At 38.4% G+C, this 26217-nt stretch overlaps 1 protein-coding gene across 1 annotated transcript in view; it reads right to left on the bottom strand.

Annotated features, from left to right (window-relative positions):
- The window catches only part of NRG4 (neuregulin 4), a 113801-nt gene extending 87673 nt beyond the window's left edge, over nt 1–26128 (bottom strand). Inside the window, exon 1 of the mRNA XM_012457706.3 lies at nt 25875–26128. The gene's annotated coding sequence lies outside the window, so the exon portion shown is untranslated. The remainder of the gene's footprint in view (nt 1–25874) is intronic.
- Between the last annotated feature and the right edge of the window lie 89 nt (nt 26129–26217).

Here is a 26217-nt window from a genome sequence, read left to right as displayed (position 1 = left end):
CAAATCCAGAAAGTTCAAATAATCCCACATAGATTCAACCTAAACAAGTCTTCTTCAATGCACATTATAGTCAAATTATCAAAAGTCAAAGACAAGAAAGAATTCTAAAACTGCAAGAGAAAAGAACTAAGTTACATATAAGGGAATTCCCATTAGTTTGAGTGGATTTCTCAGCAGAAACCTTACAGGCCAGGATAAAATAGGATATAATCAAAGTAATGAAAAACAAAACAAAACAAACAAACAAACAAACAAACAAACAAACAAACGGTCAGCAAAGAGTATTATACCCAGCAAAGATATCCTACAGGAATAAACGAGAAATAAAATCTTTGCTTTCGGCCAAGCAAAAACTAAGGGAATTCATCACCACTAGACTGGCTATGTAAGAAATGCTCAAGGGAATCTTATGGCAGGGAAAAGACAATTAACACCATCATAAAAACATGAAACTATTAAACTCATTGGTAGAACTGATATACAAAGGAGAAAGAAAAAGGATTCAAACCATTTCATTACAGAAAACCAACCAACTACAAAAATAAGTAAGAGAGAAAGAAACAAAGCATACACCAAATAACCAGAAAACAAACATAAAAACAGAAGGAGGTCCTCATCAGTAATAATCTTGCATGCCAATGGATTAAGTACCCCATTTAAAAGATATAGATTGGCCAAAGGGATAAAAAAATAAAAACAAGAACCAACTATATACTGCCTATAAGAAACTCACCTTACACATAAAGACTCACATAGACTGAAAGTGAAGGGATGGAAAAAAACGTTCCACAAACAAAAACCAAAAACAAGCAGGAATATCTAAATTAGACAAAACAGACTTCAAGTCAAAAGCTGTACAAAGAGAAAAAGAGACATTATATAATCATCAATGGATCCATTCAGCAAGAGAATGTAACAGTCATAAATATATAGATGTACCCAGCACCAGAGCACCCATATATATATATATATATATATATAGCAATATTATTAGATTTAAAGGGAGAGATGATTTCAATACCCACTCTCAGCATTGGACAGATCATCTAGCCAGAAAATCAACAAAAACACACTGGATTTAAACTGCACCATAGACTAAAAGGACATAATTTTCAGTGTTCCACCCAAAAAATGATTTTTTTTTTAAACAGTACATGGAACATTCTCCAAAACTGACCATATATTAGGACACAAAACAAGTCTTCATTTTTTAAAAAAATTGAAATATCAAGTATCTTATTTTACCACAATGGATCAAACTTCAAATCAATAATAAGAGAAATACTCAAAACTATACAAATACAGGAAATTAAACACCACACTGCTGAATGGCCAATGGATTAAGAAAGAAAATAAAGAAATTAAAAAATTCCTTGAGACAAATGAAAATAGAAACACAACATACCAAAACCTATGGGACACAGCAAAAGCAGTATTAAGGGGCAAGTTTATACTAATAAATGCCTACACAAAAAAACTAGAAAGATTTCAAATAAATTTAATGATGCATCTCAAGGAACTAAAAAAAAAAAAAAAAACAGGAAAAAATCAAACTCAAAATTAGTAGAATAAATAAAGATCAGAGCATAAATAAATAAAATTGAAAGAAAAAATACAGAAGACCAATGAAATGAAAATTGGTTGTTTGGCTAAACTAAGAAAAAAGAAAACCAAAATAAATAAAATCAGAAATGAAAAATGAGACATTACAACAGATACCACAGAAGTACAAAGGATCATGAACAACTATATGCCAATAAATTTGAAAACCTAAAGACAATAGATGAGTTCCTAGATATATACAAGCTACCAAGATGGAACCAAGAAGAAATAGAAAGCCTGAACAGACTGATATCAGGTAATAAAATTAAAGCAGTAATAAAACAGTCTCCTAACAGAGAAAAATCTAGGACCAGATTACTTCATCATTGAATTGTAATAAATCTTTAAAAATGAATTAAAACTAATTCTCAAACTATTCTAAAAAAAGTGCTTCTAGACAGGCATGGTGGCTCATGCCTATAATCCCAGCACTTTGGGAGGTTGAGGCAAGTGGCTCACTTAAGGTCAGGGTTTCAAGACCAGCCTGGGCAACATGGTGAAACCCCCTCTCTACTAAAAATATAAAAATTAGCCAGGTGTGGTAGCCTGTGCCTGTAATTCCAGCTAGTCAGGAGGCTGAGGCAGGAGAATTGCTTGAATCTTGGAGTGGGAGGTAGGTTGCAGTGAGCTGAGATGTGCCACTGTACCCAGCCTGGGAGACAGAGTGAGACTCCGCAAAAAAAAAAAAAAAAAAAAAAAAAGTGATTCTATGAAGCCAGCATAACTGTGATGCCAAAACCAGACAAGAACACAACAGAAACAGAAAACTGCAGGATAAATCCCCAATGAACATAGATGTAAAAATCCTCAAGAAAATACTAGAAAACCAAATACATGATACATAAAAACGATAATACACCCAATCAAGTGGGATTTATGCCAGGAATGCAAGTATGGTTCAACATATGCCAATCAATCAATATGATACATTATATCAATTATAATGAAGAACAAAAAACATACAATCATGTCAATAGGTGCAGAAAAAGCATTTGATAAAATTCAACATCCCTTCATAATTAAAAACTCTCATGAAATTAGGTATAGAAGGAAAGTACCTTAACACAATAAAGGCCATATATGATAAACTCACAGCTAACATCATACTGGATGGACTGGAAGAAGACAAGGATGCCCACTTTCACCACTGTTATTCAATATAGTACTGGAAGTGCTACACAGAGCAATTAGACAAGAGAAAGAAATAAAGGGCATCCAAATTAGAAAGGAGGAAATCAAGCTGTCCCTGTTTGCAGATGACAAGATCTTCTATATAGGAAAACCTGAAGACTCTACCAAAAAACTCTTAAAACTAATAAACGAATTCAGCAAAGTTGCAGAATACAAATATCAACATGCAAAAATCAGCAGTATTTCTATACATGAATGATTAAACTGAAAAAGGAATCAAAGCAATCCCATTTATAACACTACAAAAACATAAAATATCCAGGAATAAATTTAAACAATGAAGTGAAGGATCTCTACAATGAAAACTATAAAATACTGATGAAATAAATTAAAGAGGATACAAACAAATGTGAAGATATGCTCATGGAACAGAAGATTTAGTATTGTTTAAAATAACCATACTACCCAAGGAAATCTACAGATTCAATGCAATCCCTATCAAAATACCAATGACAAACCTGGAGACAACAGATGCTGGACAGGATGTGGAGAAATAGGAACACTTTTACACTGTAGGTGGGAGTGTAAATTAGTTCAACCATTATGGAAGATAGTGTGGCGAGTCCTCAAGGACCTGGAAATAGAAATTCCATTTGACCCAGCAATCCCATTACTGGGTATATATCCAAAGGATTATAAATTGCTCTACTATAAGGACACATGCACACGAATGTACACTGCAGGACAGTTTACAATAGCAAAGACCTGGAACCAACCCAAATGCCCACTGATGATAGACTGGACAGGGAAAATGTGACACATATACACCATGGAATATTATGCAGCCATCAAAAACGATGAGTTCACGTCCTTTGTAGGGACATGGATGAAACTGGAAACCATCATTCTCAGCAAACTGACACAAGAACAGTTTGATTTGTTCTTGTGTCAAACTGTTCAAACACTGCATGTTCTCATCAAACACCACCTGTTTTCACTCATAGGCGGGTGTTGAACAATCAGAACACTGCATGTTCTCACTCATAGGCAGGTGTTGAACAATCAGAACACGTGGACACAGGGAGGGGAGCACTACACACTGGGGTCTGTTGAGGCGAAATAGGGGAGGGACAGCGGGGGGTGGGGAGCTGGGGAGAGATAGCATGGGGAGAAATGCCACATATAGGTGAAGGGGAGGAAGGCAGCAAATCACACTGCCACGTATGCACCTATGCAACAATCTTGCATGTTCTTCACATGTACCCCAAAACCTAAAATGCAATAAAAAAATATAAAAAAAAACCAATGACATTCTTCACAGAAATAGCAAAAGAAATCCTAAAAGACTCAAAACACATAAAGCAATCTTGAGCAAACAGAACAAAGCTACAGGCATCATGCTACAACTTCAAAATAAAGTACAAAACTGTAGTAACCAAAATAGCATGGTTCTGGCACAAAAACAGACACATAGATCAATGGCAATGGAACAGAATAAAGAACCCAGAACTAAAGAACCCATGCATCTACAGCCACCTGATTTTTCACAGAGGCATCAAGGACACTCATTAGGGAAAGGACAATCTCTTCAATAAATAGTGCTGGGAAAACTAGATAGTAGTATGCAGAAGAATGAAACTAGTCCCCTATCTCTAACCTTATACAAAAATCAACTCAAAATGGATTAACAATCTAAATGAAAGACCTGAATCTACGAAATTACTGCAAGGTGACATAGGGGAAACACTTCAGGATACTGATCTGGGAAAAGATTTTATGAATAACACCTCAAAGGCACAGGTAACAAAGTAAAAATAAACAAATTTGAATCTCTAAAATCTTTCCACAAAGGAAACACTATGACTGGATGGCTTCACTGGTGAATTACACCAAACATTTCAGGAAAAAGAGATAATCCTATATAAACTCTTATAGAAACTAAAGAATGAATATTTCCCAATGCATTTTTCAGAAGCCAACATAACCCGGATGCCAAAACTTGACAAGAAATTAAAGAAAATAAAATTACTATTAATCCTCATGAACATCAACTGAAAAATCCTAAAGAAAAAAAAATAGCAAGTTGAATCTAATGATACAGTAAAAGGATAATATATCATGACCAGTAAGGTTTATCAGCATGGTTGTTCTAATATGTGTGAATTAATACAATTCACCACATTACCAAAATAAAAGATAAAGATTATACTGTCACCTCAATGGATTCAAAAAAGGCATCTGGGCTAGGCACAGTGGCTCATGCCTGTAATCCCAGTGCTTTGGGAGGCCAAGACGGGCGGATCACCTGAGATCAGGAGTTCGAGACTAGCATTACCAACATGGAGAAACCCAGTCTCTACTAAAAATACAAAATTAGCTGAACGTGGTGGTGCATGCCTGTAATCCCAGCTACTTGGGAGGCTGAGGCAGGAGAATCACTTGAACCCGGGAGGTGAGGTTGCGGTGAGTCAAGATTGCACCATTGCACTCCAGCCTGGGCAACAAGAGCGAAACTACACCTCAAAAACAAAAAAAAAGGCATCTGATAAAACTTCAATACCCATTCATGAGTGAAAAAAAAAAAATCTCCACAAACTGGGGGAACTTGCTTAAGCTTATAAAGAATAGCTACTAAAAACTTACAATTAGCATCATATTTCACATTGAAATATTGAAAACCTTTCCCCTAAGATTAGAAAAAAGGCAAAGATGTCCAATTTCACTACTTCTATCATTATACTGGAGGTCTTAACCAGTACATTAGGACAATAAAAAGAAATATAAAACATAAAAATTGGGGCCAGGCACGGTGGCTCATGCCTGTAATCCCAGCACTTTGGGATGTCGAGGTGGGTGGATCATCTGAGGTCAGGAGTTCAAGACCAGTCTGGCCAATATGGTGAAACCCCATTGCTACTAAAAATACAAAAATTAGCTGGGCGTGGTGGTGCAAGTCTGTAATCCCAGCTACTTGGGAAGCTGAGGCAGGAGAATCGCTTGAACCAGGAGGTGGAGTTTGCAGTGAGCCGAGATCACGTCACTGCACTCCAGCCTGGCAACAGAGAGAGACTCCATCTCAAAAAAAAAAAAAAAAAAAAAAAAAAGAAGCTTTTGGTTTTAGAATTTATCATAAACAAAATGAAAAAACTTCAGACTAAAATACTTTTCTAGGAAAATTATTTTGATCACATCTTGTCAGTATGTGAATAGATAGCAAACATAAAATCTTAAAAACTAACTTTCTTTGAAGGCCAAATATAATTTTTCTATAAACTACATCCACAGGAAAATGTCTATTCTCCTTTGCCTCATATTTTCCTTTGGTTGTTGTTCAAGCATCTCCATGTGATATAAAAAGCTGGCACAAATGGCTATTACCATGAATTAATTTTTAGAAAGGCAAAAATAGAAAAGTAAAATCTTAAACCTCATATGATTGAGTCAAAAATTGGAACAAAAAATTTTCTGAAATGAAAAAAACATTTAAAAAGACAATTAGATGTTCTGCTACAAGGCTTTTAGAGTAAAATATCACTTTGGAAGTAATATACATTTCCTAGCAGTCAGTGATGCAGAACTACAATATTATCCTATTCAAAAGCCATGCCTATCTTGAACTTATCATACTGGACTCAGCAACTTCTTTCTGAAGACTTTTATTTGGTTGCAAAAGTTTGTAGCATTTCTTACTGCATGGGAGACCAATTTTCAGAAGACATTCCCCTAATTATATTAAAGTACAAGTTGTAGCTATGCTGATACTCTACTCCTAAAAGTAAAATGTAAACTGGGCTACATTTCGAGAAGATGTCTGTCAATAGCAACACTTCAGTAATGCAATTTTACATGTGAATTCAATCAGCCTATTGTAAAAGGTTTTTTGGTTGTTTTTTTCTTTTTTTTTTTTCCCCCCAAAGGCTTTTCCCAGCCAGGTGTGGGGGCTCACGCCTGTAATCCTAGCACATCAGGAGGCCAAGGTAGGAGGATACCTGGAGGCCAGGAGTTCAAGAGCATCCTGGGAAACAGTGAAATCTCATCTCTATTTCAAAAAGTAAACAAATAAGGCTTACCCTTACTTCATATAACCTTTATTTATAAAGGGACATTATGGTTAAAAACAAAAATGATTCTTACATTGTAGCATATAAAAGAGACTTTAATAATGTATCAGTTTAGAAAGCTTTAGGTTAACTAACAGTCAACCCAGTTCACAATAGCATAAACAAATATGGATAAATTTCTCACAAGACACAAAATCCTGAACAGAGCAATTGCTAAAGGTGGTTCACTAATTAATGAGGGCATCAGTATTTTCAGTATTTTTGCTCTGCCATCCTAGGTGTGTTAACTTTTTGCACTCATGTTTCTCGCCTATTGGTTCTAAGATGGTCACTTCAGCTTTAAGCATCACGTCTAAGGTCAAAGCCAGAAAAACCGGTTACCTCAGCCCTGCTTGACCCTTTTATCAGAGAAGAGGAAAGCCTTCCCTGAAGTCCCCCAGCAGAGTCATGGACTAGAACTGTATTACATGGCCACTGTAGCAGTAAGAATGTTTAGAACATCTAGTATTTAAGTTTTCTAATTTTTATGGTGAAAGCAAGGAATTAGATTTGGATAACCAATAGTGTCTGTCACAGTCCTCAACCCAACAGGCACATACACACTTCTTCTCATATCTGTGCATTAAACAGAACATACTCATTCTCTCCTCAAGAAAGACAATCTTATTATCTCATCCAATTAGTGCAAACAGCTTGAAACAGAATCCCTGGGTGATTTTCTATCTGCTATATCAAGTCCGAATATGGCAATTCCTATCTGACCATCTGAACAGCTAAAAGATAAGGTATCTGTTGCTAAACCACCCTCTTTCATTAATATAGTTGTGAAAAAGAAAGAACAGAATAACTCCATTAAAATTCCCATTCAGAAAAGGGAATAATGGGAAGCACACAGCGGTCAACAGCCCACAATCCATACCATGTCTATGGACAGAAATTGCAGATTCCTTGGCAGGCAGTAAAGTAAATTCCTTGGTTAGTCAATCTGCTAGGTCCTGGTTGAAGTCTCAAGAGCAGCTGCTTGGTCATTGTCTTCTTTGGCCACATCTAAGGTGACAGTCTTCCCAGGGGTTCCACAGCCCACATCACACTGGTTTGACTTAGAGTGGTAGATATGAGAATCGCTTGGAGGGTAAAAACATCTGTTTTATTTGCTTCACATCAACTGCTTGTGTGAATAATCATAGCTAAAAACAAACAAACAAACACTTCCAAATAATCTTTAGGCCTGGGGTTCTCATCTCTTAGCTACTGACAACTGAAACTAAAAGTAGATGTTCTGTTATTCTCTTTTAATAAACTCGAGGCAATTCTAACAATAGTTTTAGGTTAAGAAGTGCTACTGCTAATCCCTGCAAAATTCCAAATTATAAGGCTGTTTGTCATTTTAGAGCAGGAGCTAAAGGCAGAATACCTCTATAGCGAACTGTATCCCCACCACCAGCGTGCGTTCAATGCTGAGGAGCACTAATTTGAGTTCACCTCCTTCTACAGGATCCTTCTGAAAGGTCACAAGAAGTAATTAATACATGCCAATATTCCAGATTTTTCCTATTGCTTCTCCTGATATTACAGCCTCCATTTCCACACAGCCAGCCTGCCATGAAACAGCAGGCACAAGTTAATCAAATGCTTTGCTGTCACATAACAAGGGTTATAACTTTCCTCTCATCTTTCCCTGTAAGTCTGGAGGTAGGCAGTCCAAGGTTGGAACTGCTGTTCAACAATTCCCCAGTCTCTTTCCGCCCATCTACTCCAAGGTTCACACAGCTTGTGAGAATTATATTATAGCCTCATGCTTGTCATCTCATGGTTGCAAGATGACTGCTACAACTCTAGGCTTCATGGTTCCATTTAAGACACAAAGAGAGGAGAAAGAGGAGAGTACCAGCCACCAATGTCCCCTTTATCAGGAAAGCAAAAGTCTTCCCTGAACTCAGCAGACTTCCCTTCGTAATCACTGGCAGAAGGTAACAGGATTAAAATAACTGGTTTAAACTACTCAATTTTTTGCATGAAGCTGGGTACATTGCTGCCCTAACAAAATGAATGTAAGCAATGGAAAATGGACATTATGGAAGCCACTAAGAATATCTGCCAAATAGGAATATTGATAATTTTAAGAAATCAAACTCTGGTGAAATTTCAGACATGGTAACAGAAGTGGAAAAAAAATCCCTCAGGCAGTGTTATAGAAATACATTTTAGGTACAGAAATCCTCACTCGAGCAACCCCATCCTACTTAGGAGTCTATCCCTGAAATTAGCACCCTTTAGAATTTTGCTTTTTTCATGGACTCTTCTCTTCCTTCAATTCTGAACCTAGAGAGTCTCTAAAATATCTGTGTTTATTAACAACTGTTTCTATGGCAGCAGAGTCCCTGGTGGTGGGGCCCAGGGGTGGAGGTTATTTATAAGTTAAAGACCAACAGTACACGCCAATAGCAGCTATTATTGATGAAATACTTGAGGTATTTCTGAAATAGATAAGCATTGTTAAAAAAAAAAAACAAAAAACAAAAAATATTTAAGGTGCCTGTTGCTCACCAAGAAATCTCTTGATTATAATTTTGGTTTCCCATCTAGGTCCACCACCTAGAAGAAAATGACTTGATCATTATGGTTCAACTGGTGTATGTAACAATTTTATCTCCTTGTATGTTAATAAATTTGCATTCTGGCATTACATATTAGGTTTATAAGGTTGTTAGACTACTTTAATCTTCTCTGGGGCACTACTGATCAGATTAGGTTTCTAAGACCAAAAGACTGAATCAGGCCCTGGTAGAAATTCACTGAAATTCTACCACCTGATGTGGTCTTTTGAATAAGAGCAGCCAGCCTGCCCCAGGCAATAGCCCCTCACATCACTGATTATATTGGCATAAACAACTTTCTTTAAAATATTTAAGCAATACATTAATTTTCATTCCATGTAGCAGCTCACAAAAGCTACTTTCTTTAACGTAAATTGTGCTACCTATAAATATATTCAAGGCACCAACCATTCAAAGTATCATCATTTCCAAGCAACTCTCGACTCATAGTTTATATATATATGTGTGTGTATGTGTATATATATATAAATATATGAGTGTCACTATACAGTATACAGAGAATGGGCTCTGGAGCCAGAAGGCTAGAGCGCAATTCCCAATTCCACAGTAGAATGTTCTACCCTATGTGACATTGGGAATAAAAATTATTGTTTCCTCATCTATACATGAGGGCTGAGTTAGAAGGGAACACAATGATAATGCCTCCTTCAAAGGGATATGTGATTATCAAATGAATTTATACAAGTAAAATACCTGGAACATAGGAAGGATTCAACAAGTGCTAGCTATTATCATTACTCTTAATTGGGAAACTTATATAGTGTATGACCACCTAACTCCTACTGAATGGGGAAAAATCAAAGGCCTATCCTCTAAGAACTGGAACATGATAAGCATGTCCACTCTCACTACTGTTATTCGATGTAATACTGGAAGTCCTGGCCAGAGCAATTAGACAGGAAAAAGAAAAAAGGAGAATCCAAACTGGAAAGGAAGAAGTCAAGTTAGCCTTGTTTGCAGATGATATGAACTTAGAAAATCCTAAAGACTCCACCAAAAAAACCTGTTTGAGCTGATAAACTCAGTAAAGTTGCAGGATGCAAAAATCAACATACAAAAACCAATAGTATTTCTACATGCCAAAAGCAAATAATCTGAAAAGTAAATCAAAAAAGCAATCTCGGGGATGGAGCAAGATGGCAGAATAGAAGGTCCTATCAATCATCCCTCCTGCAGGAACACCAAATTCAACAACTATCTACACACAAAAAGGCCCTTTATACAAACCAAATGGGATTCTGCCAAGATGGCTGAATAGGAACAGCTCCGGAGTGCAGTTCCCAGTGACAGAGATGCAGAAAGCAAGTGATCTCTGCATTTCCCATCAAGGTATCAGGTTCATTTCAATGGGACTGGTTGGACAGTGGATGTAGCCCAAGGAGGGCGAACTGAGGCAGGCCAGGGTGCTGCCTCACCTGTAAAGTGCAACTGACTGGAGGATCGGGGACTTCCCCCAACACCCTGGTACTCCATGACAGCCCAGCAGCACCTCTGCAGTCAAACAAGAGACAGACTGCCTCCTCAAGCAGCTCCCTGACCCCTGTATAAACAAAAAAATGCCTCATACAGGAGAGCTCTGGCTGACACCTGGTGGGTACCCTTCTGGGAGGAAGCTACCAGAGGAAAGATCAGGCAGCAATCCTTGATGTTCTGCAAACCCCAAAGGTGATTCCCAGGCAAGCAAGGTCTGGAGTGGACCTCCAGCAGTCCTACAGCAGAGGGATCTGACTGTTAGAAGGGAAACTAAGAAATAAAAAGAAAGCTTCAACATCAACAGAAAGGGCGTCCACTCAGAGACTCCATCTGAAAGTCACCAACGTCAAAGACCACAGGTAAATAAATCCATGAAGATGGAAAGAAACCAGTGCAAAAAGGATGAAACCATAAAAGATCAGAATGCCTCTCCTCCTCCAAGGGATCAGAACTCCTCACCAGCAAGGGAACAAAACAAGATGGAGAATGAGTTTGACGAATTGACAGAAGCAGGCCTCAGAAGGTGGGTAAAAACAAACTTCTCTGAGCTAAAGGAACATATTCTAACCAAATGCAAGGAAATTAAGAACCTTGAAAAGAGGTTAGATGAAATGCTAACTAGAATAACCAGCTTAGAGAAGAACATAAATGACTTGATAGAGCTGAAAAACACACCATGAGAACTTCACAAAGCACACACAAGTTTCAATAGCCGAATCGATCAAGCAGAAGAAAGGATATTAGAGATTGAAGATCAACTCAATGAAATAAAATGAGAAGGCAAGATTAGAGAAGAGAGTGAAAAGAAATGAACAAAGCCTTCAAGAAATATGGGATTATGTGAAAAGACCTAATCTACACTTGATTGGTGTACCCGAATGTGATGGGGAGAATGAATCCGAGCTGGAAAACACTCTTCATGATAGTACCCAGGAGAACTTTCCTAACCTAGCAAGGCAGGCCAACATTCAAATCCAGGAAATACAGAGAACACCACAAAGATATTCCTCAAGAACAGCAACCCCAAAGCAAATAATCGTCAGATTCACCAGGGTTGAAATAGAGCAAAAAATGCTAAGGGCAGCCAGAGAGAAATGTTGGGTCACCCACAAAGGGAAGCCCATCAGACTCACAGCAGATCTCTTGGCAGAAACTCTACAAGCCAGAAGAGAGTGGGGACCAATATTCAACATCCTTAAAGAAAAGAACTTTCAAACCATAATTTCATATGCAGCCAAATTAAACTTCGTAAGTGAAGGAGAAATAAAATCCTTTATGGACAAGCAATTGCTGAGAGATTTCGTTGCCACCAGACCTGCCTTACAAGAGTTTCTGAAGGAACACTAAACATGGAAAGGAACAACCATACCAGTCACTGTAAAAACGTTACCAAATTGTAAAGACCAATGATACAATGAAGAAACTGCATCAACTAATGGGCAAAACAACCAGCCAGTAACAAAATGGTAGGATTAAATTCACACATAACAATATTAACGTTAAATATAAACAGCCTACATGCCCCAATCAAAAGACACAGACTGGCAAACTGGACAAAAAGTCAAGACCCATCAGTGTACTATATTCAGGAGACGCATCTTATGTGCAAAGACACACATAGACTCAAAATAAAGTGATGGAAGAAGATTTACCAATAAAATGGAGAGCAAAAAAAAGCAGGGGTTGTAATCCTAATCTGTGATAAAACAGACTTTAAACCAACAAAGATAAAAAACACAAAGAAGGGCATTACATAATGGTAAAAGGATCAGTGCAACAAGAAGAGCTAATGACCCTAAATATATACATACCCAATACAGGAGCACCCAGATATATAAAACAAGTTCTTAATGACCTACAAAGAGACTCAGACTCCTGTACAATAATAGTGGGAGTCTTTAACATTCCACTGTCAATATTAGATAGATCAACGAGACAGAAAATCAACAAGGACACGCAGGACTTGAATGAAGATCTGGACCAAGCAGACCTAATAGACATCTACAGAACTCTCCACTCCAAATCCACAGAGTATACATTCTTCTCAGCACCACATTGCACCTACTCTAAAACTGACCACATAATTGGAAGTAAATCACTCCTCAGCAAATGCAAAATAATGGAAATCATAACAAACAGTCTCTCAGGCCACATTGCAATCAAATTAGAACTGAGGATTAAGAAACTCGCTCAAAACCGCACAACTACATGGAAACTGAACAACTTGCTCCTGAATGTTGACTGGATAAACAATGAAATGAAAGCGGAAATAAAGATGTTCTTCAAAACCAATGAGAACAAAGACACAATATAGCAGATTCTTTGGGACACATTTAAAGCAGTGTGGGAAACTTATAGCAATAAATGCCTACATGAAAAGCAAGGAAAGATCTAAAATCAACATCCTATCATCAAAATTCAAAGAGCTAGAGGAGCAAGATCAAACAAATTCAAAAGCTAGCAGAAGACAAGAAATAACTAAGATCAAAGCAGAACTGAAGGAGATAGAGACACAAAAAAAACACTTCAAAAATAAATAAATCCAGGAGCTGTTTCTTTGAAAAGATCAACAAAATAACCAGACTAATAAAAGAAAAGAGAGAAGAATCTAATAGATGCAATAAAAAATAATAAAGGGGATATCACCACCGATTCTACAGAAATACAAACTACCATCAGAGATTACTATAAACAACTCTATACACATAAACCAGTAAGTCTAGAAGAAATGGATAAATTTCTGGACACTTACACACTCCTAAGACTAAACCAGGAAGAAGATGAATCCCTGAACAGACCAATAACAAGGTCTGAAGTTGAGGCAGCAATCAATAGCCTACCAACCAAAAAAAGCCCAGGTCCAGATGGGTTCACAGTCAAATTCTACCAGACATACAAAGAGGAGCTGGTACCATTCCTTCTGAAACTATTCCAAACAATCCAAAAAGAGGGAATCCTCCCTAACTCATTTTCTGAGACCAACATCATCCTGATACTAAAACCTGGCAGAGACACAACTAAAAAAGAAAACTTCAGGCCAATATCCATGATGAACACTGATGCAAAAATCTTCAATAAAATACTGGCAAACCGAATGCAATAGCACATCAGAAAGCTTATTCATCACGATCAAGTAGTCTTCATCCCAGGGATGCAAGGCTGGTTCAACATACGCAAATCTATAAATGTAATCCATCACATAAAGAGAACCAAAGACAAAAACCATATGATTATCTCAATAGATGCAGAGAAGGCCTTTAACAAAATTCAACAGCCCTTTATGCTAAAAACCCTCAATAAACTAGGTATTGATGGAACGTATCTCAAAATAATAAAAGCCATTTACGACAAACCTACAGCCAATATCATACTGAATGGGCAAAAACTGGAAGCATTCTCTTTGAAATCTGGCACTAGACAAGGATGCCCTCTCTCACCACTCCTATTCAATATAGTGTTGGAAGTTCTAGCCAGAGCAATCAGGCAAGAAAAAGAAATAAAGGGTATTCAATTAGGAAAAGACGAAGTCAAATTGTCTCTATTTGCAGATGACATGACTGTATATTTAGAAGACCCCATCATCTCAGCTGAAAATCTCCTTAAGATGATAAGCAACTTCAGTAAAGTCTCAGGATACAAAATCAATGTGCAGAAATCACAAGCATTCCTACATACCAGTAACAGACAAACAGAGAGCCAAATCATGAGTGAACGTCCATTCACAATTGCTATAAAGAAAATGAAATACCTGGCCAGGTGTGGTGACTCACGCCTGTAATCCAAGCACTTTGGAGGCCAAGGCAGGCGGATCACCTGAGGTCAGGAGTTCAAGACCAGCCTGACCAACATGGTGAAATCCTGTCTTTAAAAAAAAAAAAAAAGAAAGAAAGAAAAGAAAATACCTAGGAATACAACTAACAAAGGATGTGAAAGACTTCTTCAAGGAGAACTACAAACCACTGCTCAAGGAAATAAGAGAGGACACAAACAGATGGAGAAACGTTCCATGCTCCTGGTTAGGAAGAATCAATATTGTGAAAATGGCTATACTGCCCAAAGTAATTTATAGATTCAATGCGATCCCCATCAAGCTACCATTGACCTTCTTCACAGAACTGGGAAAAAACACTTTAAACTTCATATGGAACCAAAAGACAGCCCACATAGCCAAGACAATCCTAAGCAAAAAGAACAAAGCTGGAGGCATCACGCTACCTGACTTCAAACTATACTACAAGGCTACAGTAAATCAAAACAGCATGGTACTGGTACCAAAAAAGAGATATAGACCAATGGCCCTAAATAAACTGTAAAGGCAGTCTAGTCTCCAAGAGCTGCAAGTTTTAGTGTTGAGCTGGGCTTGAAGAAAGTGGACTTCCAGGTCATGAGACTTACCGAGTCACAAGCTGGGGCATCTAAGGGAGTGCTTACACTGCTACTCCTCCCCCAACCCCAGCAATACAGCTGTGGCTCCAAAAAAGCCACAAAAGAGCCAGAAGCTGTGTTGCCTGGGGTTGAAAAGGGGATAGTGCACGCATTCCCTTTCTGCTTGAGGAGAGAAGAGAGAAGAGTAAAGAGGGCTTTTGTCTTGCACCTTTGACACCAGCACAGCCACAGTAGGATAGAATACTAGTCATAATTGTAAGGCCCCTATTTCAGGCCCTAGCTCCCAGATGACATTTCTAGACACATCCTGGACCCAGAGGGAACCTGATGCCTTGAAGGGAAGGATCTATTCCTGGCAGGATGCATCATCTGCAGGAGGCTGAGGCAGGAGAATGGCTTTAACTCAGGAGGCAAAGGTGCAGTAAGCCAAGGTCGTGACAGTGCACTCCAGCCTGGGCGACAGAGCAAGACTGTGTCTCAGAAAAGGAAAAAAAAATCCAAATAAGATATATCTGCCAACATTGTTCCAGGAAAACCACTCTGAAATAAGAGGGTCAATCAGCCTAGTTACTTTTTCCATGTGTGTGCCCTTCTCCACCCTGGAGTAATTATCATCCCCTCCCACCCACAACACACATACACTCATACACACACACACACTCTCTCTCTCTCTCTCTCTCTCTCTCTCTCTATGTTCCTCAGTATACATAACTGGTCATCTGTAACATCTCCTTGCTTACAAAGAAATATTATCTTAATGTTCCTAATTTTTCCTTGACTTGTGTCTATTTTTTCTCCTACTCAAATGGATTTAAAAAATTCATAAGTTTATATGGAACTACAAAAGACCTGGAATAGACAAAGCAATCCTAAGCAAAAGAACAAACTGGAGGCATCACACTATCTGACTTCAAAATTTATTACAAAGCTATAGTAACCAAAACAGCATGGTACTGGCACAAGCACAGACACATAGACCAAGGGAACAGAATGTAGAATCCAGATGTAAATCCACACATTTATTGCCAACTCATCTGTGATCAAGGTGCCAAGAAAATACAGTGGGGAAAGGTTACCAGACGTGGAAGAATGAAACTAGTCCCCTAGCTGTCACCATACACAAAAATCAAAGACAAATATTTAATCCTGAAACTATATGAACTACAGAAGAAAACACTGGAGAGATGTTCCATGACATTGATCTGGGTAAAGACTTACCTAAAGTCTTTACCCAGACTCAAAGTGGCTCACACCTGTAATCTCAGCACTTTGGGAGGTCAAGGTGGGTGGATCACCTGAGATCAGGAGTTTGAGACCAGCCTGGCCAACATAGTGAAACCCCATCTCTACTAAAAATACAAAAATTAGCTGGGCATGGTGGTGCATGCCTGTGGTCCCAGCTACTCAGGAGGCTGAGGCAGGAGAATGGCTTTAACTTGGGAAGCAAAGGTGCAGTGAGCCACTGCACTCCAGCCTGGGTGACAGAGCAAGACTCTGTCTCAGAAAAGAAAAAAAAATCCAAATAAGATATCTGTTGGTATTTCCTGGCTGAAGATCCAAGATGGCTGGTTAGGAGCAGCTCAGGATTGCAGCTCCCAGTGAAAGCGCAGAGGCTCTGAATGAACAACGGAGTTTGCAGCTCAGCACTTGAGCCACTATAAAGGACAGACTGTTTCCTCAAGCAGCTCCCTGACCCCCGTATATCCAAAGAGTCACCTCATAAAGGAGAGCTCAGACTGACATTTGGCAGGTATCCTTCTGGGACAAAGCAGAAGAAACTGGTAGCAACCTTTACTGTTCGGCAGCTGCTGCAAGTGATCCCCAGGCAAGCAGGGCCTGGAGTGGACCTCAGCAGTCCTACAGCAGAGAGGCCAAACAGTTAAAAGGAAAACTAAGAAACAGAAATAACTTCATCATCAACAAACTGGACGTCCACTCAGAGACCCAATCAGAAAGTCAACAACTACAAAGTCGACAGGTGGATAAATCCATAAAGATGGGAGGAAACCAGCGCAAAAAGGATGAAAACACCCAAAACCAGAACACCTCTCCTCCTACAAGGGATCACAACTCCTCACCAGCAAGGGAACAAGACTGGATGGAGAATGAGTGTGATGAAATGACAGAATCAGCCTTCAGAAAGTGGGTAATAAGAAACTTCCGTGAGCTAAAAGAACATGTTCTAACCCAATGCAAAGAAACAAAGAACCTTGAAAAAAGATTTGACGAAATGCTAACAAGAATGGACAACTTAGAGAGGAATATAAGTGAATTGCTGGAGCTGAAAAACACAACACGAGAACTTCGCGAAGCATGCACAAGTTTCAACAGCCGAATTGACCAAGCAGAAGAAAGGGTATCAGAGGTCGAAGATCAACTCAATGAAATAAAATGAGAAGGCAAGATTAGAGAAAAAAGGGTAAAAAGGAATGAACAAAGTCAACAAGAAATATGGGACTATGTGAAAAGACCTAATCTACGTTTGATAGGTGTACCTGAATGTGACGAAGAGAATGAATCCAAGCTGGAAAATATTCTTCAGGATATTATCCAGGCAAACTTCCCCAACCTAGCAAGACAGGCCAATATTCAAGTCCAGGAAATACAGAGAACACCACAAAGATATTCCTCAAGAAGAGCAACCCCAAGGCACATAATCGTCAGATTCACCAGGGTTGAAATGAAGGAGAAAATGCTAAAGGCAGCCAGAGAGAAAGGTCGGGTTACCCGCAAAGGGAAGCCCATTAGACTCACAGCAGATCTCTCACCAGAAACCCTACAAGCCAGAAGAGAGTGGGGGCCAATATTCAACATCCTTAAAGAAAAGAACTTTCAACCTAGAATTTCATGTCCAGCCAAACTAAGCGTTATAAGTGAAGGAAAAATAAAATCCTTTGTGAACAAGCAAGTACTCAGAGATTTCATCACCACCAGACCTGCTTTACAAGAGCTTCTGAAAGAGGCACTACACATAGAAAAGAACAACCAGTACCAGCCACTCCAAAAACATATCAAATGGTAAAGAGCATCAACACAATGAAGAATCTGCATCAACTAACGGGCAAAACAGCCAGCTAGCATCAAAATGGCAGGATCGAATTCACACATAACAATATTAACCCTAAAAGTAAATGGACTAAATGCCCCAATCAAAAGACACAGACTGGCAAATTGGATAAAAAGTCAAAACCCATCAGTGTGCTGTATCCAGGAAACTCATCTCACATGCAAGGATACACAAAGGCTCAAAATAAAGGGATGGAGGAAGATTTACCAAGCAAATGGAGAGCAAAAAAAAAGCAGGAGTTGCAATTCTCTGATAAAATAGACTTTAAAGCAACAAAGATCAAAAGAGACAAAGAAGGACATTACATAGTGGTAAAAGGATCAATGCAACAAGAAGAGCTAACAATCCTAAATATATATGCACCTAATACAGGAGCACCCAGATACATAAGGCAAGTTCTTAATGACTTACAAAGAGACTTAGACTCCCACACAATAATAGTGGGAGACTTTAACACACCATTGTCAATATTAGACAGATCAACGAGACAGAAAATTAACAAGGATATCCAGGACTTGAACTCAGACCTGGACCAAGCAAACCTAATAGACATTTACAGAAATCTCCACCCCAAATCCACAGAATATACATTCTTCTCAGCACCACATCACACCTACTCTAAAACTGACCACATAATTGCAAGTAAATCACTCCTCAGCAAATGCAAAAGAACGGAAACCATAACAAACAGTCTCTCAGACCACAGTGCAATCAAGTTAGAACTCAGAATTCAGAAACCAACCCAGAACCGCACAGCTTCATGGAAACTGAACAACTTTCTCTTGAATGTTGACTGGATAAACAATGAAATGAAGGCAGAAATAAAGATGTTCTTTGAAACCAACAAGAACGAAGACACCACATACCAGAATCTCTGGGACACATTTAAAGCAGTCTCTAGAGGAAAATATATAGCAATAAGTGCCCACATGAGAAGCAAGGAGAGATCTAAAATTGACACTCTATTGTCGAATAGAGGAGCAAGATCAAAAAAACTCAAAAGCTAGCAGAAGACAAGAAATAACTAAGATCAGAGCAGGACTGAAGGAGACAGAGACACAAAAAACCCTTCAAAAAATCAATAAATCCAGGAGCTGGTTTTTTGAACAGATCAACAAAATAGACAGACTACTGGCCAGATAAATAAAAAAGAAAAGAGAGAATAACCAAATAGATGCAATAAAAAATGATAAAGGGGATATCACCACAGATCCCACCATCATCAGAAATTCAAACCATCATCAGAGATTATAACAAACAACTCTATGCACATAAACTAGAAAACCTGGAAGAAATGGATAAATTCCTGGACAGCTGCCTCCTCCCAAGCCTAAACCAGGAAGAAGTCGAAACCCTGAATAGACAAATAACAAGGTCTGAAGTCAAGGCAGCAATTAAGAGCCTACCACCCAAAAAAAAGCCCAGGTCCAGATGGGTTCACAGCTGAATTCTACCAGACATACAAAGAGGAACTGGTACCATTCCTACTGAAACTATTCCAAATAATCCAAAAAGAGGGAATCCTTCCCAAATCATTTTATGAGACTAACATCATCCTGATACCAAAACCCAGCAGAGACTCAACAAGAAAAGAAAACTACAGGCCAATATCCATGATGAACATAGATGCAAAAATCTTCAATAAAATACTGGCAAGCCGACTGCAACAACACATCAAAAAGCTTATCCACCATGATCAAGTAGGATTCATCCCGGGAATGCAAGGCTGGTTCAACATACACAAGTCTATAAACGTAATTCACCACATAAACAGAACCAAAGACAAAAACCACATGATTATCTCAATTGATGCAGAGAAGGCCTTTAACAAAATTCAACAGCCCTTTATGCTAAAAACCCTCAATAAACTAGGTATTGACAGAACGTATCTCAAAATAATAAAAGCTATTTACAACAAACCAACAGCCAATATCATACTGAATGGGCAAAAACTGGAAGCATTCCCTTTGAAATCTGGCACTAGACAAGGATGCCCTCTCTCACCGCTCCTATTCAATATAGTACTGGAAGTTATAGCCAGAGCAATCAGGCAAGAAAAAGAAATAAAAGGTATTCAAATAGGAAAGGAGGAAGTCAAATTCTCTCTATTTGCAGACGACATGATTGTATATCTAGAAGACCCCATCGTCTCAGCCCAAAATCTCCTGAAACTGATAAGCAACTTCAGCAAAGTCTCAGGATACAAAATCAATGTGCAAAAATCACAAGCATTCCTATACACCAATAACAGACTTAAAGAGAGCCAAATCAAGAACGAACTGCCATTCATAATTGCTACAAAGAGAATAAAATACCTAGGAATACAACTAACAAGGAACGTAAAGGACCTCTTCAAGGAGAACTACAAACCACTGCTCAACGAAATAAGAGAGGACACAAACAGATGGAGAAACATTCCATATTCATGGTTAAGAAGAATCAATATCGTGAAAATGGCTATACTGCCCAATGTAATTTACAGATTCAACGCTATTCCCATCAAGCTACCAATGACCTTCTTCACAGAACCGGAAAAAACCACCTTAAACTTCATATGGAACCAAAAGAGAGCCCACATAGCCAAGTCAATTCTAAGCAAAAAGAACAAAGTGGGAGGCATCACACTACCGGACATCAAATTATACTACAAGGCTACAGTAATCAAAACAGCATGGTACTGGTACCAAAACAGAGATATAGACCAATGGAACAGAACAGAGGCCTCGGAGGCAACACAACACATCTACAACCATCCAATCTTTGACAAACCTGACAAAAACAAGCAATGGGGAAAGGATTCCCTGTTTAATAAGTGGTGTTGGGAAAACTGGCTAGCCATATGCAGAAAGCAGAAACTGGACCCCTTCCTGACACCTTACACTAAAATTAACTCCAGATGGATTAAAGACTTAAACATAAGACCTAACACCATAAAAACCCTAGAAGAAAACCTAGGCAAAACCATTCAGGATATAGGCGTAGGCAAGGACTTCATGACCAAAACACCAAAAGCATTGGCAACAAAAGCCAAAATAGACAAATGGGACCTAATCAAACTCCACAGCTTCTGCATGGCAAAAGAAACAGTCATCAGAGTGAATCGGCAACCAACAGAACTGGGAAAAAATTTTTGCAGCTTACCCATCTGACAAAGGGCTGATATCCAGAATTTACAACGAACTAAAACAGATTTATAAGAAAAAAAACCCAAGCCCATTCAAAAGTGGGCGAAGGATATGAACAGATACTTTACAAAAGAAGATATACATGAGGCCAACAAACATGAAAAAATGCTCATCATCACTGGTCATTAGAGAAATGCAAATCAAAACTACATTGAGATACCATCTCACGCCAGTTAGAACGGCGATCATTAAAAAATCTGGAGAAAACAGATGCTGGAGAGGATGTGGAGAAATAGGAACACTATTACACTGTTGGTGGGAGTGTAAATTAGTTCAACCACTGTGGAAAACAGTGTGGCGATTCCTCAAGGACCTAGAAATAGAAATTCCATTTGACCCAGCAATCCCATTACTGGGCATATATCCAAAGGATAAAAAATCATTCTACTATAAGGTCACATGCACACGAATGTTCATTGCAGCACAGTTTACAATAGCAAAGACCTGGAACCAACCCAAATGCCCATCGATGATAGACTGGACAGGGAAAATGTGGCACATATACACCATGGAATATTATGCAGCCATAAAAAACGATGAGTTCGTGTCCTTTGTAGGGACATGGATGAACCTGGAAACCATCATTCTCAGCTAACTGACACAAGAACACAAAATCAAACACCGCATGTTCTCACTCATAGACGGGTGTTGAACAATGGGAACACATGGACACAGGGAGGGAAGCACTATACACTGGGGTCTGTTGGGGGGAGTCGGGGGGACAGCGGGGGGTGGGGAGTTGGGGAGAGATAGCATGGGGAGAAATGCCACATATAGGTGAAGGGGAGGAAGGCAGCAAATCACACTGCCACATATGCACCTATGCAACAACCTTGCATGTTTTTCACATGCACCCCAAAACCTAAAATGCAATAAAAAAAAAAGAATCATATGTTTTTGCAACTACAAAACATCAAAAATTTATCTACCTTCAAATTTGATGCTGGTTCTTTATTTTTCTGATTTATTTTTAGTCTGTTACAAAGTAAAAAGTCAAATTTTCTCCTTTATGTAAAAATAATCATAGAATCATAAAAATTTAGAGTTAGGAAAAAACCTTGGAGAACTTCTAGAGGTACAATTCTCTCTAAATCAGAGACTTTCATTTATTTGCCTTACTCAAGGTTACAGAATAAATTGGAGCTGGAACCCTGGAATCCAGAATGCGTTTCCTACTACTTAATGATTCCTCAAACTTATTTAGATACAACTTAGTGTACCTATGTGAGGCAGCGAGGCACCAGTGTTGAATTTAAAGTCTCTGAATCAGACTGTCCAAGTTTGAATTTTACTAACTGTGTGATCTTAAGCAGGCTACTTCATCCCTCTGTGTTTCAGTTTCTTCATCTGTAAAATGAGATTGGGAATAACTATAATTTCCCAATGGGACTGCTATGAAAAAAATAAATATATGTAAAGCACATAGAATGGTGTCTGCCATATGGTAAGCATTCTGTAAATGTCAGCAATTACTAGAATTCTATCAATAAACACATGGATACTCGCTAGGTTTGTTTATTTATTTATTTAATGACAGAGTCTTGCTCTGTCACCCAGGCAGGAGTGCAGTGGCACAATGCTTACTGCAACCTCTGCCTCCTGGGTTCAAGCAATTCTCCTGCCTCAGCCTCCTGAGTAGGTGGGACTACCAGTGTACGCCACCATGCCCAGCTAATTTTTGTATTTTTAATAGAGACAGGCTTTTATCATGTTGGCCACGCTGGTCTCAAACTCCTGACCTCAAGTGATCTGCCCTCCTCAGCCTCCCAAGAGCTAAGATTACAAGTGTGAGCCACTGCACCTGGCCTGTACTTGCTAGGTTTTAAAATAGCCTAATTATACTACAATTGGAATAGTGGATCATTTTTGAGTTTTCAATACACATATATGCACTTGCTGATATTCCATTTTGGCACATGATTGTGTAGCCAAAGGAATGGTTCTTCATAGAGTACATGCAAAATTCCAAATATTAAACACATAACTGAATTCACTTAAAAACTGAATACCATTCACTTGGTGATCATTTGGGCCTATTAATATACTTAGAATATCTGACATCCAGAGGGATTTAAAATTTTTTTTTAGACAAGGTGTCACTCTGTCACCCAGGCTGGAGTGCAGTGGTGCAATCTTGGCTTACTGCAACCTCCTAGGCTCAAGCCATCCTCCCATCTTGGCCTCCCGAGTAGCTGGGACCACAGGTGCACACCATCACACCTGGATAATTTTGAAAATATTTTGGTGGAGAAGGGGTTTCACCATGTTGCCCAGGCTGGTCTTGAACTCCTGAACTCAAGTGATCTACCCGCCTGCGCCTCCCAAAGTGCTAGGATTACAGGTGTGAGCCACTGTACCCAGCCAGCGGGATCATTTATTATTTCCTTTTCCTCTATGTAATAAAATGATTTTTCAGTAATAATCATGTAATAAAAAAATAGGAAAAAGACAGTGGAAATTGTTTTTTATTCAACTCCACTTATATACCAATAGAAAATAAAATACGTATTACAGTACTAAAGAGGAAATTGTAATGAAATTAATGTTTTCAAAAAATGAAAAACATATGCCTACATACTGGTTTGTTTGCAGCACTAAAAAACATTACACCTCTTATTTTCTTGATTTCTTTTTAGTTTTGAAGCAACTATTAACAATGAAAAAAGAAAAAAATTCAAAGTTAAGTACATTATTTGAATCAGTTATTCAAGAGGGGGCCAGGTGCCGTGGCTCATGTCTGTAATCACAGCACTTTGGGAGGCTGAGGTGGGTGGATCACTTTAAGTCAGGAGGTGGAGACCAGCCTGGCAAACATGATGAAACCCCGTCTCTACTGAAAAAAATACAAAAATTAGCTATGCATGGTGTCGGGCGCCTGTAGTCCCAGCTACTCGGGAGGCTGAGGCAGGAGAATTGCTTGAACCAGGGAGGTGGAGGCTAGAGTCAGCTGTGATCGTGCCACTGCCCTCCAGCCTGTGCAACACAGTGAGGCCCTATTTAAAAAAATCACTCGAGGATAATTTCATGAAACAAAAATATTATACCTCTAAGTTTGCACTATGTTTCTTCACTCTTAAATTTTATAAACAAAAACTTTAAGTGGTCGCATAGAAGGCTGTTGAAGTAATCAAGCTTCGTTTCTTCATTCTTACAATCACTGTGCTACCATTGTTCATAAAGAATCTACTGTTTAAATGTAAGAATATGGACCACCAGGGTTGCAAACATGAATTGTGCCTGAGGTCTTGAACTACCCTGAACTTTTATGAGTTTACTTGGAAATATATACAATAGCTGAATCTTTGTTTATTGAAGAACAATTATATGAGTGCAAGTTCTCTAAATTAATTTCCGTGTAGAATATACTGTTTATTAAAAAATAATTAAAATGTGCTGATTTGAAGTTTAAACTCATATACTAAAACTTAATAGAAACTACAGAAATTGTTTAAAATCTAGATCCATAAGAGATTTTTCATGGAAGACTACTTTAGTATTGACATTTTTAGAATTATTGGTACATAAAAATTACTGGACATAAAAAAACCGTTTTTTAGTGGGTTTATTGTAGCTTAACTTCTCTACAGATAATGAGAATTATTATTGTGCATACCCAAGCTCTACCGTATGACTGTCCACCCTTGGTATGCCATTCAAGGTAAAATCTGCTCTAAGTACTATCTTTGAAGATGGGCTTGCTGCAGTAAGTATACTTAAACTACTTATGAGAAAACTTTACAATTAATGTTTATTAAGAGCCTACTGAACACATGGTATTGCGCTTCGTATTTCATCCACACAGACTGCATCCACATGAATGTCACTAGTTCCTAGACGATCATATTTATTCACTAAAGCCATCTCAGCAGGATTTTTTTTTAAATGACTTAGCTATTATTGTGTGTACTCAAATTTAAAATAAATATCACACAAAGTCACATGTATTCCATTTTCAGGCTTCTACCAAGTCAGATTGGCTTTCTACCTGTACATTCAAAATAAGTGAGGTTGTATTATAATTTAACATTTAGAAGAGCTTTCAAAATATTAACATTTATATCAACATTAACAATTAAAGGACTTCGGACATTATTCAAATTTTCACAAATCATGTGGCATCAGATTCACGTGTTCTATTTTCACAAGCAACTATCTCAAGAGAACAAAAGTTTTAACTCTGCCATGAATCTTTTTCAGACGTTCACAGGATCAACACAATCTCTAATCTATCCTTCCATAATCTTGCAAACTACTTACATGTACAAATTTTCCATTTACGTGAAAATTTATGTAAATTTTCCTGGTACTCTTGAAAAGGCAGTCTTATTAACTAAAAGAAAATTTGACTTACCTCAAAAGATATCTTGGTACGGGATAGAATGTCAACTAGAGCCACGTTAGAAACAAACAGGTACGCTTGGCAAGAAAGTGACATAGCAAGCTTAAATCCGCAGCTCCGCTCCGGCCTCACAGCTCCTCCGCTCCGGCCTCACAGCTCCTATACTTTCCCGTGGCTACTAAGCTCCTTTACTCACAAAATTCTCTCTCATTAGCCACCTGCAGTGTACTGCAGCAGCACCTGTACTATTTATAGCTGTAGGATTCCCCACCCTCTCCGGTCAATAAGAATCACCTGGGGCAGTTAAAAATAAAAATCACAAGTCAATCTCTGATATCAGATTTCAAGAGGTTTG

The sequence above is a fragment of the Aotus nancymaae genome, unplaced genomic scaffold (genome assembly GCF_030222135.1).
Source record: "Aotus nancymaae isolate 86718 unplaced genomic scaffold, 86718_ANA_hifiasm-v0.15.2.pri h1tg000003l, whole genome shotgun sequence".
Lineage (NCBI taxonomy): Eukaryota > Metazoa > Chordata > Mammalia > Primates > Aotidae > Aotus > Aotus nancymaae.
This window is presented reverse-complemented; position numbering and strand designations above follow the sequence as displayed.